This window comes from Triticum dicoccoides, chromosome 6B (genome assembly GCF_002162155.2).
Source record: "Triticum dicoccoides isolate Atlit2015 ecotype Zavitan chromosome 6B, WEW_v2.0, whole genome shotgun sequence".
In the NCBI taxonomy this organism is placed as follows: Eukaryota; Viridiplantae; Streptophyta; class Magnoliopsida; order Poales; family Poaceae; genus Triticum; species Triticum dicoccoides.
The window spans coordinates 200479716-200499406 of record NC_041391.1 but is presented as its reverse complement, the minus strand read 5'-3'; the positions used below and the strand labels follow the sequence as shown (position 1 = coordinate 200499406).

Sequence of the window (19691 nt, the reverse complement as noted above, 5' to 3'; positions counted from 1 at the left end):
GACGACCAGTGGTGGTTGGGTGGCCGCCAGGTGGGAACGTGGCAGACGGCAAGGAGAGGCGCGGCGCGTCCGCTTTGCATCCGCGCCGACGCATTCTAGACGCAATTTTGGGCCGGAATGGGTCGACCCGGACGCCAGGCGGACACGATTTGAGTTTGGGTCAGCGTGTTGGGCCGCCACCTTTGTCCGCGTCGACCCAAACGGATGCGGGCGGATGAAATGGGTCGCCCCATTGGAGTTGCTCTTACTACCTCTGCCTCCTCCTGGCTCCACTCCTCCCGCTCCTGCTCCTCAAGCTGAGCAGGAAGCGTGGCGGCGCCGTGTGTCTGCCGCCCGGCCCATGGCGGCTGTCGGTCATCGGCAACCTGCACCACCTCGCGAGCAGCCCGCTCTTGCACCGCGTCATGGCCGACCTCACGCGCCGGCTGGACGCGCCGCTCATGTACCTCAAGCTCCGCGAGGTCTCCATCGTCGTCGCCTCATCCCCGGAGGCCGCGCGTGAGGTCATGAAGACGCACGACGTCGCCCTGGCGAGCCGGCTGAACCCGACCATCAAGATCATGATGTCGGACGGGCAAGGGCTCGTCTTAGACCAATACGGCGCCCTGTGGTGGCAGCTCTGAAAGATATGCATCCTGGAGCTGCTCAGCGCGCGCCGCGTGCAGTCGTCCCGCCAGATCCAGGTGGACGAGGTTGTTGAGGAACGTAGTAATTTCAAAAAAATTCCTACGCACGCGCAAGATCATGGTGATGCATAGCAACGAGAAGGGAGAGTGTTGTCCACGTACCCTCGTAGACCGAAAGCGGAAGCGTTATGACAACGCGGTTGATGTAGTCGTACGTCTTCACGATCCGACCGATCCAAGTACCGAACGTACGGCACCTCTGAGTTCAGCACACGTTCAGCTCGATGACGATCGCTGGACTCCGATCCAGCAGGGTGTCAGGGATGAGTTCCGTCAGCACGACGGCGTGGTGACGATGATGATGTTCTACCGACGCAGGGCTTCACCTAAGCACCGCAACGATATGACCGAGGTGGAATATGGTGGAGGGGGGCACCGCACACGGCTAAGAAACGATCATGAAGATCAACTTGTGTGTCACGGGGTGCCCCCTGCCCACGTATATAAAGGAGCAAGGGGGAGGGGGCGGCCGACCAAGGGAGGGCGCGCCAAGGAGGTGTCCTACTCCCACCGGAAATAGGACTCCCTCCTTTCCTAGTCCAACTAGGAAAGGGGAAGGAAGGGAAAGAGAAGGAGAAGGAAAGAGAGGGAGGAAAAGGAGGAAAGGGGGGCCGGCCCCCTAGTCCAATTCGGTTTGGGCTAGGGGGGCCGCGCGCCATGCCTCCTCTCTTCCACCACTTGGCCCATGAGGCCCATTGCTTCTTCCTCGTATTCCCGTAACTCCCCGGTACCCCCGAAAATACCCGAATCACTCGAAACCTTTCCGAAGTCCGAATTGTTGGAAATATGCCCTAGAGGCAATAATAAAAGTATTATTATTATATTTCCTTGTTCATGATAATTGTCTTTTATTCATGCTATAACTGTATTATCCGGAAATCGTAATACACGTGTGAATACATAGACCACAATATGTCCCTAGTGAGCCTCTAGTTGACTAGCTCGTTGTGATCAACAGATAGTCATGGTTTCCTGGCTATGGAGATTGGATGTCGTTGATAACGGGATCACATCATTAGGAGAATGATGTGATGGACAAGACCCAATCCTAAGACTAGCACAAAAGATCGTGTAGTTCATTTGCTAGAGCTTTGCCAATGTCAAGTATCTCTTCCTTCGACCATGAGAGCGTGTAACTCCTGGATACCGTAGGAGTGCTTTGGGTGTATCAAACGTCACAACGTAACTGGGTGACTATAAAGGTGCACTACAGGTATCTCCGAAAGTATCTATTGTTTTATGCGGATCGAGACTGGGATTTGTCACTCCGTGTAAACGGAGAGGTATCTCTGGGCCCACTCGGTAGGACATCATCATATGCGCAATGTGACCAAGGAGTTGATCACGGGATGATGTGTTACGGAACGAGTAAAGTGACTTGCCGGTAACGAGATTGAACAAGGTATTGGATACCGACGATCGAATCTCGGGCAAGTAACATACCGATAGACAAAGGGAATTGAATACAGGATTGATTAAGTCCTTTGACATCGTGGTTCATCCGATGAGATCATCGTGGAACATGTGGGAGCCATCATGGGTATCCAGATCCCGCTGTTGGTTATTGACCGGAGAACGTCTCGGTCATGTCTACATGTCTCCCGAACCCGTAGGGTCTACACACTTAAGGTTCGATGACGCTAGGGTTATAAAGGAAGTTTGTATGTGGTTACCGAATGTTGTTCGGAGTCCCGGATGAGATCCCGGACGTCACGAGGAGTTCCGGAATGGTCCGGAGGTAAAGATTTATATATGGGAAGTCCTATTTTGGCCACCGGAAAATGTTCGGGATTTTTCGGTATTGTACCGGGAAGGTTCTAGAAGGTTCCAGAGTGGGGCCCACCTGCATGGGGGGACCCACATGAACGTGGGTAGTGGGGGCAAGGCCCCACACCCCTGGTCAAGGCGCAACAAGATCCCCCCCTTAGAAGGAATAAGATCATATCCCGAAGGGATAAGATCAAGATCCCTAAAAAGGGGGGATAACAATCGGTGGGGAAGGAAATGATGGGATTTCTTTCCTCCCACCTTGGCCAACGCCCCAATGGACTTGGAGGGCAAGAAACCAGCCCCTCCACCCCTATATATAGTGGGGAGGCGCATGGGATCTACACACGAAGTTCTGGCGCAGCCCTCCCCCTCTCACAAGTACTCCTCCTCTCCCGCGGTGCTTGGCGAAGCCCTGCGGGATTGCCACGCTCCTCCACCACCACCACGCCGTTGTGCTGCTGCTGGATGGAGTCTTCTTCAACCTCTCCCTCTCTCCTTGCTGGATCAAAGCTTGGGAGACGTCACCGGGCTGTACGTGTGTTGAACGCGGAGGTGCCGTGCGTTCGGCACATGATCATCGGTGATTTGAATCACGACGAGTACGACTCCATCATCCCCGTTCACTTGAACGCTTCCGCTTAGCGATCTACAAGGGTATGTAGATGCACTCTCCTTCCCCTCGTTGCTGGTTTCTCCATAGATAGATCTTGGTGACACGTAGGAAAATTTTGAATTTCTGCTACGTTCCACAACAGTGGCATCATGAGCTAGGTCTATTGCGTAGATTCTTTGCACGAGTAGAACACAAAGTAGTTGTGGGCGTTGATGTTGTACAATATGCTTACCGTTACTAGTCCAATCTTGTTTCGACGGTATTGTGGGATGAGGCGGCCCGGACCGACCTTACACGTACTCTTACGTGAGACAGGTTCCACCGATTGACATGCACTTGGTGCATAAGGTGGCTAGCGGGTGCCAGTCTCTCCCACTTTAGTCGGAACGGATTCGATGAAAAGGGTCCTTATGAAGGGTAAATAGCAATTGGCATATCACGTTGTGGTTTTGCGTAGGTAAGAAACGTTCTTGCTAGAAACCCATAGCAGCCACGTAAAACATGCAAACAACAATTAGAGGGCGTCTAACTTGTTTTTGCAGGGTATGCTTTGTGATGTGATATGGCCAAGAAGAATGTGATGAATGATATGTGATGTATGAGATTGATCATGTTCTTGTAATAGGATTCACGACTTGCATGTCGATGAGTATGACAACCGGCAGGAGCCATAGGAGTTGTCTTTATTTATTGTATGACCTGCGTGTTATTTAACAACGCCATGTAAATTACTTTACTTTATTGCTAAACGCGTTAGCCATAGAAGTAGAAGTAGTCGTTGGCGTGACAACTTCATGAAGACACGATGATGGAGATCATGATGATGGATATCATGGTGTCATGCCGGTGACGATGATGATCATGGAGCCCCGAAGATGAAGATCAAAAGGAGCAAAAATGATATTGGCCATATCATGTCACTATTTGATTGCATGTGATGTTTATCATGTTTATGCATCTTGTTTACTTAGTACGACGGTAGTAAATAAGATGATTCCTTACAAAATTTCAAGAAGTGTTCTCCCCTAACTGTGCACCGTTGCTACAGTTCGTCGCTTCTAAGCACCACGTGATGATTGGGTGTGATGGATTCTTACATTCACATACAACGGGTGTAAGACAGTTTTACACAGCGAAAACACTTAGGGTTAACTTGACGAGCCTAGCATGTGCAGACATGGCCTCGGAACACGGAGACCGAAAGGTCGAGCATGAGTCGTATAGTAGATACGATCAACATGAAGATGTTCACCGATGATGACTAGTCCGTCTCACGTGATGATCGGACACGGCCTAGTTGACTCGGATCATGTAATCACTTAGATGACTAGAGGGATGTCTATCTGAGTGGGAGTTCATAAGATGAACTTAATTATCTTGAACATAGTCAAAAGACCTTTTTGCAAATTATGTCGTAAGCTCGCGCTTTAGTTCCACTGTTTAGATATGTTCCTAGAGAAAATATAGTTGAAAGTTGACAGTAGCGATTATGCGGACAGTAGAACGCTTATGTCCTTAATGCACTGCTCAGTGTGCTGAACCCCAAACGTCGTTTGTGGATGTTTCGAACATCGAACATACATGTTTTGATAACTACGTGATAGTTCAGTTAAATGGTTTAAGTAGAGGCACCAAAGACATTTTCGAAACGTCGCGGAACATATGAGATGTTTCGAGGGCTGAAATTGGGATTTCAGGCTCGTGCCCATGTCAAGAGGTATGAGACCTCAGGCGATTTTCTTAGCCTGCAAACTAAGGGAGAAAAGCTCAATCGTTGAGCTTGTGCTCAGATTGTCTGAGTGCAACAATCACTTGAATCAAGTGGGAGTTAATCTTCCAGATGAGATAGTGATGTTTCCCCAAAGTCATTGCCACCAAGCTGCTAGAGCTTCGTGATGAACTATAACATATCAGGGATAGATATGATGATCCTTGAGGTATTCACGATGTTTGACACCGCGAAAGTAGAAATCAAAAAGGAGCATCAATTGTTGATGGAACCACCAGTTTCAAGAAGGGCAAGGGCAGGAAGGGATACTTCATGAAACGGCAAATCAGCTGTTGCTCCAGTGAAGAAACCCAAGGCTGAACCCAAACCCGAGACTAAGTGCTTCTGTAATAAGGGGAACAACCACTGGAGCAGGATTACCCTAGATACTTGGTAGATGAGAAGGCTGGCAAGGTCGATAGAAGTATATAGGATATACATTATGTTAATGTGTACTTTACTAGTACTCCTAGTAGCACCAGGGTATTAAGATACCGGTTCGGTTGCTAAGTATTAGTAACTCGAAATAAAAGGCTACGGAATAAACGGAGACTAGCTAAAGGTGAGCTGACGATATGTGTTGGAAGTGTTTCCAAGTTTGATGTGATCAAACATCGCACGCTCCCTCTACCATCAAGATTAGTGTTAAACCTGAATAATTGTCATTTGGTGTTTGCGTTGAACATAGACATAATTGGATTATGTCTATCGCAATACGGTTATTCATTTAAAGAGAATAAAGGTTACTCTATTTATTTGAATAATACCTTCAATGGTCTTGCACCTAAAGGAATGGTTTATTGAATCTCGATCGTAGCGATACACATTTTCATGCCAAAAGATATAAGATAGTAATGATAGTACCACTTACTTGTGGCACTGCCACGTAAGTCATATCGGTATAAAACGCATGAAGAAGCTCCATGTTGATGGATCTTTGGACTCACTCATTTTTGAAAAGTTTGAGACATGCGAACCATGTCTATTGGTATATATGCATGAAGAAACTCCATGCAAATGGACCGTTTGAACTCACTTGATTTTGAATCACTTGAGATATGCAAATCATACCACATGGGCAAGATGACTGAAAAGCCTCGGTTTCAGTAAGATGGAACAAGATAGCAACTTGTTGGAAGTAACACATTTTGATGTGTGTAGTCCAATGAGTGCTGAGGCATGCAGTGAATATCATTATGTTCTTACTTCACAGATGATTCGAGTAGATGTTGAATATATTTACTTGATGAAACACAAGTCTGAATTATTGAATGGTTCAAGTAATTTCAGAGTAAAGTTGAAGATCATCGTGACAAGAGGATAAAATGTCTATGATAAGATCATAGAGATGAGTATCTGAGTTACGAGTTTTGGCACACAATTAAGACATTGTGGAAATTGTTTCGCAATTAATACCGCCTGGAACACCATAGTGTGATGGTGTGTCCGAACATCATAACTGCACCCTATTGGATATGATGCATACCATGATGTCTCTTATCGAATTACCACTATCGTTCATGGGTTAGGCATTAGAGACAACCACATTCACTTTAAATAGGGCACCACGTAATTCCGATGAGATGACACCGTATGAATTATGGTTTAGAGAAACCTAAGTTGTCGTTTCTTAAAGGTTTGGGCTGCGACGCTTATGTGAAAAAGTTTCAGGATTGATAAGCTCGAACCCAAAGCGGATAAAATACATCTTCATAGGACACCCAAAACAGTTGGGTATACCTCCTAATTCAGATCCGAAAGCAATATGGATTGTTTCTTGAATCGGGTCCTTTCTCAAGGAAAGGTTTCTCTCGAAAGAGTTGAGTGGGAGGATGGTGGAGACTTGATGAGGTTATTGAACCATCACTTCAACCAGTGTGTGACAGGGCACAGGGAGTTGTTCCTGTGGCACTTACACCAATTGAAGTGGAAGCTTATGATAGTGATCATGAAACTTCAGATCAAGTCACTCCCAAACCTCGTAGGATGACAAGGATGCGTACTACTTCAGAGTGGTACGTAATCCTGTCTTGGAAATCATGTTGCTGGACAACAATGAACCTACGAGCTATGGAGAAGCGATGGTGGGCCCGGATTCCGATAAATGGCTCGAGGCCATAAAATCCGAGAACGGATCCATGACTTTGGAAGAAATACTTGATGGTCGTAAGGCCATTGGGTACGGATGGATTTTAAAAGAAAGACGGACGTGGATGGTAATGTCACCATCTATGAAGCTCAACTTGTGGCGAAGAGTTTTTCACAAGTTCAAGGAGTTGACTACGATGAGTTTTTCTCATCCGTAGCGATGCTTAAGTCCGTCGGAATCATGTTAGCATAAGCTGCATTTATGAAATCTTGCAGATAGGATGTCAAAACATTGTTTCCTCGACGTTATACTTGAGGAAAGGTTGTATGTGATACAACCGGAAGGTTTTGTCAATCCCAAAAGATGCTAATAAGTATGCAAAGCTCCAGCAATCCTTCTAAGGACTGGAGTGAGCATCTCGGAGTTGGAATGTGTGCTTTGATGATGATCAAAGATTTTGGGTTTGTACAAAGTTTACGAGAAACTTGTATTTCCAAAGAAGTGAGTGGGAGCACTATAGAATTTCTGATGAGTATATGTTGTTGACATATTGTTGATCAGAAATGACGTAGAATTTCTGGAAAGCATATAGGGTTATTTTGAAAGTGTTTTTCAATGGAAAGCCTGGATTAAGCTACTTGAACATTGAGCATCAAGATCTATAAGGATAGATCAAAATGCTTAATAATACTTTCAAATGAGCACATACCTTGACATGATCTTGAAGGTGTTCAAGATGGACCAGTCAAAGAAGGAGTTCTTGCCTGAGTTGTAAGGTACGAAGTTAGGACTTAAAGCTCGACCACGGCAGAAAAGAGAGAAAGGACGAAGGTCGTCCCCTATACTTTAGACGTAGGCTCTACAGTATGCCATGCTGAGTACCGCACCTGAAGTGTGCCTTGCCATGAGTCAGTCAAGGGGTACAAGAGTGATCCAAGAATGGATCACAGGACAGCGGTCAAAGTTATCCTTAGAAATTAGTGGACTAAGGAATTTTTCTCGATTATGGAGGTGGTAAAAGAGTTCGTCGTAAAGGGTTACGTCGATGCAAGCTTGATACCTATCCGGATAGCTCTGAGTAGAGATACTGGATACATATAATGGAGCAACAATTTAGAATAGCTCCAAGTAGAACAGTTATTTGGATTAGCTCCAAATAGAGCGTGGTAGCTACATCTAGGAGATGACATAGAGATTTGTAAAACACACACGGATCTGAAAGGTTCGGACCCGTTGACTAAAACCTCTCTCACAAGCAACATGATCAAACCTAAAACTCATTGAGTATTAATCACATAGTGATGTGAACTAGACTACTGATTCTAGTAAACTCTTGGGTGTTAGTCACATGGCGATGTGACCTGTGAGTGTTAATCACATGGCGATGTGAACTAGATTATTGACTCTAGTGCAAGTGGGAGACTGTTGGAAATATGCCCTAGAGGCAATAATAAAAGTATTATTATTATATTTCCTTGTTCATGATAATTGTCTTTTATTCATGCTATAACTGTATTATCCGGATATCGTAATACACGTGTGAATACATAGACCACAATATGTCCCTAGTGAGCCTCTAGTTGACTAGCTCGTTGTGATCAACAGATAGTCATGGTTTCCTGGCTATGGACATTGGATGTCGTTGATAACGGGATCACATCATTAGGAGAATGATGTGATGGACAAGACCCAATCCTAAGACTAGCACAAAAGATCGTGTAGTTCATTTGCTAGAGCTTTGCCAATGTCAAGTATCTCTTCCTTTGACCATGAGAGCGTGTAACTCCTGGATACCGTAGGAGTGCTTTGGGTGTATCAAACGTCACAATGTAACTGGGTGACTATAAAGGTGCACTACAGGTATCTCCGAAAGTATCTATTGTTTTATGCGGATCGAGACTGGGATTTGTCACTCCGTGTAAACGGAGAGGTATCTCTGGGCCCACTCGGTAGGACATCATCATATGCGCAATGTGACCAAGGAGTTGATCATGGGATGATGTGTTACGGAACGAGTAAAGTGACTTGCCGGTAACGAGATTGAACAAGGTATTGGATACCGACGATCGAATCTCGGGCAAGTAACATACCGATAGACAAAGGGAATTGAATACGGGATTGATTAAGTCCTTGACATCGTGGTTCATCCGATGAGATCATCGTGGAACATGTGGGAGCCATCATGGGTATCCAGATCCCGCTGTTGGTTATTGACCGGAGAATGTCTCGGTCATGTCTACATGTCTCCTGAACCCGTAGGGTCTACACACTTAAGGTTCGATGACGCTAGGGTTATAAAGGAAGTTTGTATGTGGTTACCGAATGTTGTTCGGAGTCCCGGATGAGATCCCGGACGTCACGAGGAGTTCCGGAATGGTCCGGAGGTAAAGATTTATATATGGGAAGTCCTATTTTGGCCACCGGAAAATGTTCGGGATTTTTCGGTATTGTACCGGGAAGGTTCTAGAAGGTTCAGGAGTGGGGCCCACCTGCATGGGGGGACCCACATGAACGTGGGTAGTGGGGGCAAGGCCCCACACCCCTGGTCAAGGCGCAACAAGATCCCCCCCTTAGAAGGAATAAGATCATATCCCGAAGGGATAAGATCAAGATCCCTAAAAAGGGGGGATAACAATCGGTGGGGAAGGAAATGATGGGATTTCTTTCCTCCCACCTTGGCCAACGCCCCAATGGACTTGGAGGGCAAGAAACCAGCCCCTCCACCCCTATATATAGTGGGGAGGCGCATGGGAGCTACACACGAAGTTCTGGCGCAGCCCTCCCCCTCTCACAAGTACTCCTCCTCTCCCGCGGTGCTTGGCGAAGCCCTGCGAGATTGCCACGCTCCTCCACCACCACCACGCCGTTGTGCTGCTGCTGGATGGAGTCTTCTTCAACCTCTCCCTCTCTCCTTGCTGGATCAAAGCTTGGGAGACGTCACCGGGCTGTACGTGTGTTGAACGCGGAGGTGACGTGCGTTCGGCACTTGATCATCGGTGATTTGAATCACGACGAGTACGACTCCATCATCCCCGTTCACTTGAACGCTTCCGCTTAGCGATCTACAAGGGTATGTAGATGCACTCTCCTTCCCCTCGTTGCTGGTTTCTCCATAGATAGATCTTGGTGACACGTAGGAAAATTTTGAATTTCTGCTACGTTCCCCAACACGAATATAGTCGTCCAATATATCGATCTTTATGTCTCGACCATTTCGAGACTCCTCGTCATGTCCCCGATCTTATCCGGGACTCCGAACTCCTTCGGTACATCAAAACTCATAAATTCATAATATAACTGTCATCGAAACCTTAAGCGTGCGGACCCTACGGGTTCGAGAACTATGTAGACATGACCGAGACACGTTTACGGTCAATAACCAATAGCGGAACCTGGATGCTCATATTGGCTCCTACATATTCTACGAAGATCTTTATCGGTCAAACCGCATAACAACATACGTTGTTCGCTTTGTCATTGGTATGTTACTTGCCCGAGATTTGATCGTCGGTATCTCAATACCTAGTTCAATCTCGTTACTGGCAAGTCTCTTTACTCGTTACGTAATGCATCATTCCATAACTACATCATTAGCCACATTGCTTGCAAGGCTTATAGTGATGTGCATTACCGAGAGGGCCCAGAGATACCTCTCCGACAATCAGTGACAACTCCTAATCTCGAAATACGCCAACCCAATATGTACCTTCAGAGACACCTGTAGAGCTCCTTTATAATCACCCAGTTACGTTGTGACGTTTGGTAGCACACAAAGTGTTCCTCCGGTAAACGGGAGTTGCATAATCTCATAGTCAAAGGAACATGTATAAGTTATGAAGAAAGCAATAGCAACATATTAAACGATCAAGTGCTAAGCTAACGGAATGGGTCAAGTCAATCACATCATTCTTCTAATGATGTGATCTCGTTAATCAAATGACAACTCATGTCTATGGTTAGGAAACTTAACCATCTTTGATTAACAAGCTAATTAAGTAGAGGCATACTAGTGACACTATATTTGTCTATGTATTCACACATGTATTATGTTTCCGGTTAATACAATTCTAGCATGAATAATAAACATTTATCATGATATAAGGAAATAAATAATAACTTTATTATTGCCTCTAGGGCATATTTCCTTCAGTCTCCCACTTGCACTAGAGTCAATAATCTAGTTCACATCGCCATGTGATTTAACACCAATATTCACATCTGTATGTGATTAAATACCCATAGTTCACATCGTCATGTGATCAACACTTGAAGGGTTTACTAGAGTCAATAATCTAGCTCACATCGCTATGTGATTAATACCCAAAGAGTACAAAGGTATGATCATGTTTTGTTCGTGAGAGAAATTTAGTCAACGGGTCTGTCACATTCAGAGCCGTATGTATTTTGCAAATATTTTATGTCTACAATGCTCTACACGGAGCTACTCTAGCTAATTGCTCCCACTTTCAATATGTATCCAGATTGAGACTTAGAGTCATCTGGATCGGTGTGAAAGCTTGCACCGATGTAACTCTTTACGACGGGCTCTTTTATCACCTCCATAATCGAGAAATATTTCCTTAGTCCTCACTAAGGATATTCTTGACCGTTGTCCAGTGATCTACTATTAGATCAAAATTGTATTCCTTTGCCAAACTCAGAGCAAGGTATACAATATGTCTGGTTCACAGCATAGCATACTTTATAGAACCTATGACTGAGGCATAGGGAATGACTTTTCATTCTCTTTCTATTTTCTGCCATGGTCGGGTCTTGAGTCTTACTCAACTTCACACCTTGCAACACAGGCAAGAACTCCTTCTTTGATTGTTCCATTTTGAACTATTTCAAAAATTTATCAAGGTATGTACTCATTGAAAAATCTTATCAAGCGTCTTGATCTATCTTGATGCTCAATGTGTAAGTAGGTTTACCGAGCTCTTTCTTTGAAAAAACTCCTTTCAGTCACTCCTTTATGCTTTGCAGAATAATTCTACATTATTTCCGATCAACAATATGTCATTCACATATACTTATCAGAAATGTTGTAGTGCTCCCACTCACTTTCTTGTAAATACAGGCTTCACCGCAAGTCTGTATAAAACTATATGCTTTGATCAACTTATCAAAGTGTATATTCCAACTCCGAGATGCTTGCACCAGTCCATAGATGGATTGCTGGAGCTTGCACATTTTGTTAGCACCTTTAGGATTGACAAAACCTTCTGGTTGCATCATATACAACTCTTCTTTAAGAAAACTATTAAGGAATGCAGTTTTGACATTCATTTGCCAGATTTCATAAAATGTGGCAATTGCTAACATGATTCAGACAGACTTAAGCATCGCTACAGTTGAGAAAATCTCATTGTAGTCAACACCTTGAACTTGTCAAAAACCTTTTGCGACAAGTCGAGCTTTGTAGATAGTAACACTACTATCAGCATCTGTCTTCCTCTTGAAGATCCATTTATACAATATGGCTTGCCGATCATCGGGCAACTCCACCAAAGTCCACACTTTGTTCTCATACATGGATCCCATCTCAGATTTCATGGCCTCAAGCCATTTCGCAGAATCTGGGCTCACCATTGCTTCCTCATAGTTTGTAGGTTCATTATGGTCTAGTAACATGACTCCAGAACAAGATTATCGTACCACTCTGGTGCAGACTGTACTTTGGAAGATCTACAAGGTTTTGTAGTAACTTGATCTGAAGTTTCATGATCATCATCATTAGCTTCCTCTCTAATTGGTGTAGGAATCACAGGAACTGATTTCTCTGATGAACTACTTTCCAATTTGGGAGAAGGTACAATTACCTCATCAAGTTCTACTTTCCTCCCACTCACTTCTTTCGAGAGAAACTCCTTCTCTAGAAAGGATCCATTCTTAGCAACAAATGTTTTGCCTTCGGATCTGTGATAGAAGGTGTACCCAAAAATTTCCTTTGGGTATTCTATGAAGATGCATTTCTCCGATTTGGGTTCGAGCTTATCAGGTTGAAAACCTTTTTCATATAAGCATCACAACTCCAAACTTTAAGAAACGACAGCTTAGGTTTACTGCTAAACCATAGTTCATACGGTGTCATCTCAACGGATTTAGATGGTGCCCTATTAAACGTGAATGCAGCTGTCTCTAATGCATAACCCCAAAACAATAGTGGTAAACCGATAAGAGACATCATAGATCGCACCATATCTAGTAAAGTACGATTACGACGTTCGGACACACCATTACATTGTGGTGTTCCAGGTGGCGTGAGTTGCAAAACTATTTCACATTGTTTCAAATGAAGACCAAACTCATAACTCAAATATTCGTCTCCATGATCAGATCGTAGAAACTTTATTTTTCTTGTTACGATGATTTTCCACTTCACTCTGAAATTCTTTGAACTTTTCAAATGTCTCAGACTTATGTTTCATCAAGTAGATATACCCATATCTGCTCAAATCATCTGTGAAGATCAGAAAATAACGATACATGCCACGAGCCTTAACACTCATCGGATCGCATACATCGGTATGTATTATTTCCAATAAGTCAGTAGCTCGTTCCATTGTTTCGGAGAACGGAGTTTTAGTCATCTTTCCCAAAAGGCACGGTTCGCAAGCATCAAATGATTCACAACCAAGTGATTATGAAAATTCATCTTTATGGAGTTTCTTCATGCGCTTTACACCGATATGACCCGAACGGCAGTGCCACAAATAAGTTGCACTATCATTATTAATTTTGCATCTTTTGGCATCAATATTATGAATATGTGTATCACTACGATCGAGATCCAACAAACTTTTTTCATTGGATGTATGACCATCGAAGGTTTTATTCATGTAAACAGAACAACAATTATTCTTTGACTTTAAATGAATAACCGTATTGCAATAAACATGATCAAATCAGATTCATGTTCAACGCAAACGCCAAATAACATTTATTTAGGTTTAACACTAATCCGGAAGGTATAGGGAGTGTGCGATGATGATCATATCAATCTTGGAACCACTTCCAATACACATCGTCACTTCACCTTCAACTAGTCTCTGTTTATTCTGTAACTCCTGTTTTGAGTTACTAATCTTAGCAACCGAACAAGTATCAAATACTTAGGGGTTACTATAAACACTAGTAAGGTACACATCAATAACCTGTATATCAAATATACCCTTGTTCAGTTTGCCATCCTTGTTATCCACCAAACATTCAGGGAATTTCCGCTTCTAGTGATCATTTCCTTTGCAGTATAATCACTCAGTTTCAGGCTTTGGTTCGGCTTTGGGCTTGTTCGTGGGAGTGACAACTTGATTGCCATTCTACTTGAAGTTTCCCTTTCTTTCCCTTTGCCCTTTTCTTGAAACTAGTGATCTTGTCAATCATCAACACTTGATGTTCTTTCTTGATTTCTACCATCGTCGATTTCAGCATCACGAAGAGCTCGAGAATCGTTTTCGTCATCCCTCGCATACTATAGTTCATCATGAAGTTCTACTAACTTGGTGATGGTGACTAAAGAACTCTCTCAATCACTATCTTATCTGGAAGATTAACTCCCACTTGATTCAAGCGATTGTAGTACTCAGACAATCTAAGCACTTGCTCACTAGTTGAGCAATTCTCCTCCATCTTTTAGGCAAAGTATTTGTCAGAGGTCTCATACCTCTTGACACGGGCATGAGTCTGAAATATCAATTTCATCTCATGGAACATCTCATATATTCCGTGACGTTTGAAAAATATTTTTGTAGTCCCGGTTCTAAGCCATAAAGCATGGTGCACAAAACTATCAAGTAGTCATCATATAGAGCTAGCTAAACGTTCATAACATCTGCATCTGCTCCTGCAGTAGGTCTGTCACCTAGCGGTGCATTAAGGACATAATTTTTCTGTGCCGCAATGAGGATAAACCTCAGATCATGGATCCAATCCGCATCATTGCTACTAACATCTTTGAACACAATTCTCTCTAGGAACATATCAAAATAAACATATGAAAGCAACAACGCAAGCTATTGATCTACAACATAATTTGCAAAATACTATCAGGACTAAGTTCATGATAAATTTAAGTTCAATTAATCATATTACTTAAGAACTCCCACTTAGACAGACATCTCTCTAGTCATCTAAGTGATCATGTGATCCAAATCAACTAAACCATGTCCGATCATCACGTGAGATGGAGTAGTTTTAAATGGTGAACATCACTATGTTGATCATATCTACTATATGATTCACGCTCGACCTTTCGGTCTCCGTGTTCCGAGGCCATATTTGTATATACTAGGCTCGTCAAGTTTAACCTGAGTATTTCACGTGTGCAACTGTTTTGCACTCGTTGTATTTGAACGTAGAGCCTATCACACCCGATCATCACGTGGTGTCTCAGCACGAAGAACTTTCGCAACGGTGCATACTCAGGGAGAACACTTCTTGATAATTAGTGAGAGATCATCTTAAAATGCTATGGTCAATCAAAGCAAGATAAGATGCATAAAGGATAAACATCACATGCAATCAATATAAGTGATATGATATGGTCATCATCATCTTGTGCTTGTGATCTCCATCTCCGAAGCACCATCGTGATCACCATCGTCACCGGCGCGACACTTTGATCTCCATCGTAGGATCGTTGTCGTTACGCCATCTATTGCTTCTACGACTATCGCTACCGCTCAGTGATAAAGTAAAGCAATTATAGGGCGTTTACATTTCATACAATAAAGCGACAACCATATGGCTCCTGCCAGTTGCCGATAACTTCAGTTACAAAACATGATCATCTCATACAATAAAATATAGCATCACGTCTTGACCATATCACATCACAACATGCCCTGCAAAAACAAGTTAGATGTCCTCTACTTTGTTGTTGCAAATTTTACGTGGCTGCTACTGGCTGAGCAAGAACCGTTCTTACCTACGCATCAAAACCACAACGATAGTTCGTCAAGTTAGTGCTGTTTTAACCTTCGCAAGGACCGAGCGTAGCCACACTCGGTTCAACTAAAGTTGGAGAAACAGACACCCGCTAGTCACCTGTGTGCAAAGCACGGCGGTAAAACCAGTCTCGCGTAAGCGTACGCGTAATGTCGGTCCGGGCCGCTTCATCCAACAATACCGCTGAACCAAAGTATGACATGCTGGTAAGCAGTATGACTTGTATCATCCACAACTCACTTGTGTTCTACTCGTGCATATAACATCTACGCATAAAACCAGGCTCGGATGCCACTGCTGGGGAACGTAGTAATTTCAAAAAAATTCCTACGCACACGCAAGATCATGGTGATGCATAGCAACCAGAGGGGAGAGTGTTGTCCACGTACCCTCGTAGACCAAAAGCGGAAGTGTTATGACAACGCGGTTGATGTAGTCGTACGTCTTCACGATCCGACCGATCCAAGTACCGAACGTACAGCACCTCCGAGTTCAGCACACGTTCAACTCGATGACGATCCCCGGACTCCGATCCAGCAGGGTGTCGGGAATGAGTTTCCTCAGCACGACGGCGTGGTGACGATGATGATGTTCTACCCACACAGGGCTTCGCCTAAGCACCGCAACGATATGACCGAGGTGGAATATGGTGGAGGGGGGCACCGCACACGGCTAAGGAATGATCACGAAGATCAACTTGTGTGTCATGGGGTGCCCCCTGCCCCCGTATATAAAGGAGCAAGGGGGAGGGGGCGGCCAACCAAGGGAGGGCGCGCCAAGGAGGAGTCCTACTCCCACCGGGAGTAGGACTCCCTCCTTTCCTAGTCCAACTAGGAGAGGGGAAGGAAGGGAAAGAGAAGGAGAAGGAAGGAGAGGGAGGAAAAGGAGGAAAGGGGGGCCGGCCCCCTAGTCCAATTCGGTTTGGGCTAGGGGGGCCGCGCGCCCTGCCTCCTCTCTTCTACCACTTGGCCCATGAGGCCCATTGCTTCTTCCTCATATTCTCGTAACTCCCTGGTACCCCCAAAAATACCCGAATCACTCGGAACCTTTCCGAAGTCCGAATATAGTCGTCTAATACATCAGTCTTTACGTCTCGACTATTTCGAGACTCCTCGTCATGTCCCCGTTCTCATCCGGGACTCCGAACTCCTTCGGTACATCAAAACTCATAAACTCATAATATAACTGTCATCGACACCTTAAGCGTGCGGACCCTACGGGTTCGAGAACTATGTAGACATGACCGAGACACGTTTTCAGTCAATAACCAATAGCGGAACCTGGATGCTCATATTGGCTCCTACATATTCTACGAAGATCTTTATCGGTCAAACCGCATAACAACATACGTTGTTCCCTTTGTCATCGGTATGTTACTTGCCCGAGATTCGATCGTCGGTATCTCAATACCTAGTTCAATCTCGTTACTGGCAAGTCTCTTTACTCGTTACGTAATGCATCATTCCATAACTAAATCATTAGCCACATTGCTTGCAAGGCTTATAGTGATGTGCATTACCGAGAGAGCCCAGAGATACCTCTCCGACAATCAGTGACAAATCCTAATCTCGAAATACGCCAACCCAACATGTACCTTCAGAGACACCTGTAGAGCTCCTTTATAATCACCCAGTTACGTTGTGACGTTTGGTAGCACACAAAGTGTTCCTCCGGTAAACGGGAGTTGCATAATCTCATAGTCATAGGAACATGTATAAGTTATGAAGAAAGCAATAGCAACATACTAAACGATCAAGTTCTAAGCTAACGGAATGGGTCAAGTCAATCACATCATTCTTCTAATGATGTGATCCCGTTAATCAAATGACAACTCATGTCTATGGTTAGGAAACTTAACCATCTTTGATTAACGAGCTAGTCAAGTAGAGGCATACTAGTGACACTATGTTTGTCTATGTATTCACACATGTATTATGTTTCCGGTTAATAAAATTCTAGCATGAATAATAAACATTTATCATGAGATAAGGAAATAAATAATAACTTTATTATTGCCTCTAGGGCATATTTCCTTCAGAGGTCGGCCGCCTCGTGGCCGCCATCGCGGCCACGCCGCCCGGCCAGCTCATGAACACCAACGAGCGGATCGCCGTGCTCATCACCGACTCCGCCGTGCGCACCATGATCGGGGACAGGTTTCAGAGGAGGGAGGAGTTCTTGCAGGTCCTCCAGGAGGGGGTCAAGCTCGTCACCGGGTCCATCCTCAACGACCTGTTCCCTTCGTCGTGGCTTGCCAACTTCATAAGCGGCACGGCGCGGATGGCTGAGGAGGTCCACCGGAAGAGCTTCGAGCTCATGGAGTATGCCATCAAACAACACGAGGAAAAGAGGGCCGTGGGGGATGGAGAGGACCTGGTGGATGTGCTCTTGAGGATACAGAAGGAAGGTGGCCTCGAGGTGCCTCTCACCATGGGAATCATCAAAGCAAGTATCCTGGTGAGTGCAACAGCTCCCCAGCCACTTTCAGTTCCTACTATAGGGTCAACTTGCGAGAAGCAGCAATCATAGCCTATCTTTTCATTTCCGCGTGACTTTGAACTCAAGATTTACCTTCCATGATTCCTTCGTTGAAAACTTAGGATGGCGACTCGATCTCTTGCTAGCATGTGGTTCTAGTTCTAGGGTCCACATGTCAATAAGACATCGGGTGAAAATCATCGACTTTTCAATTGGTAATTTACCTGTTCTATAAATTGCACACATTGGTATTATTATTGTAGGACCTCTTTAGTGCCGGGAGTGAGACGTCAGCAATGACACTTCAATGGGCCATGTCGGAGCTCATGAGGTACCCAAACATGATGCAGAAAGCACAGGCCGAAGTACGCAATTGCCTTAGAGAAAAGCATACAGTGACTGAGGATGACTTGGCGGACCTAAAATACCTCAGACTCGTCATCAAGGAGACACTAAGGTTGCATCCACAGGCCCCGCTGCTTATTCCACGGGAGGCCATGAAGTCCTGCAAAATCCTCGGGTACGATGTGCCAAAGGGCACAAACGTGCTTGTGAATGCATGGGCGATCGGTAGGGACCCTAAGCACTGGGATAACCCTGAGGAATTTAAGCCAGAAAGGTTCGAGTCTGGCATCGTCGACTTCAAAGGCACGGACTTTGAGTACATACCGTTTGGGGCGGGGAGAAGGATGTGTCCTGGTATGATGTTTGAATAGGCCAGCATGGAGATCGTTCTCGCTGCACTTCTCTACCACTTCGACTGGGAGCTCCCGGCAGGGTTGAAGCCAGGTGAGGTCAACATGGTGGAGGACATGGGCATCACCGTCCAGAGGAAGAACGACTTGTACCTGCACTCCATCGTCCATGTGTCGCCAGTTTGATTTGCACTTTAATAGTTTGTGGTCACAAATTCTCATATACCAGTCCTTTATCTCTAACATTGTCGAATGTCAAGACTTATGATGTAATGTTAATTACATCATCAGAAATACCATTGCAAGTTTACTATCAAATTATTTTTATATATGTAGGGTAGGTCTATTCTAATAACACCCCCTAAGAGTCTTATTCTGCTAACACTAGGCTTATTCTGCTAACACTTTTGTACTACTCAATCCCTTTGCCCGGACCGCATAGCAACCCGAGAACACTGCCTCTACCCACGACCTCTCCCCTCCCCCACTCCCTCCACCTCCTCCCTTCAACTGGGGCCGCGCCCACCCCACCCCGCCCCACCTCCCCTCCATCGTGCCGCAAAACCACCTCCCTCCATCGTGCCGCCGCCCCACCTCCCTCCACCGTGCCGCCACCCCACCTCCCTCCCTTGCACCGCATCCC

The 19691-nt window shown here is 44.9% G+C and overlaps 1 pseudogene; it reads left to right on the top strand.

Moving 5' to 3' along the window:
- The first annotated feature begins 389 nt into the window (after positions 1 to 389).
- Positions 390 to 19234, top strand: LOC119321806 (annotated as a pseudogene).
- The last annotated feature ends 457 nt before the right edge of the window (positions 19235 to 19691 follow it).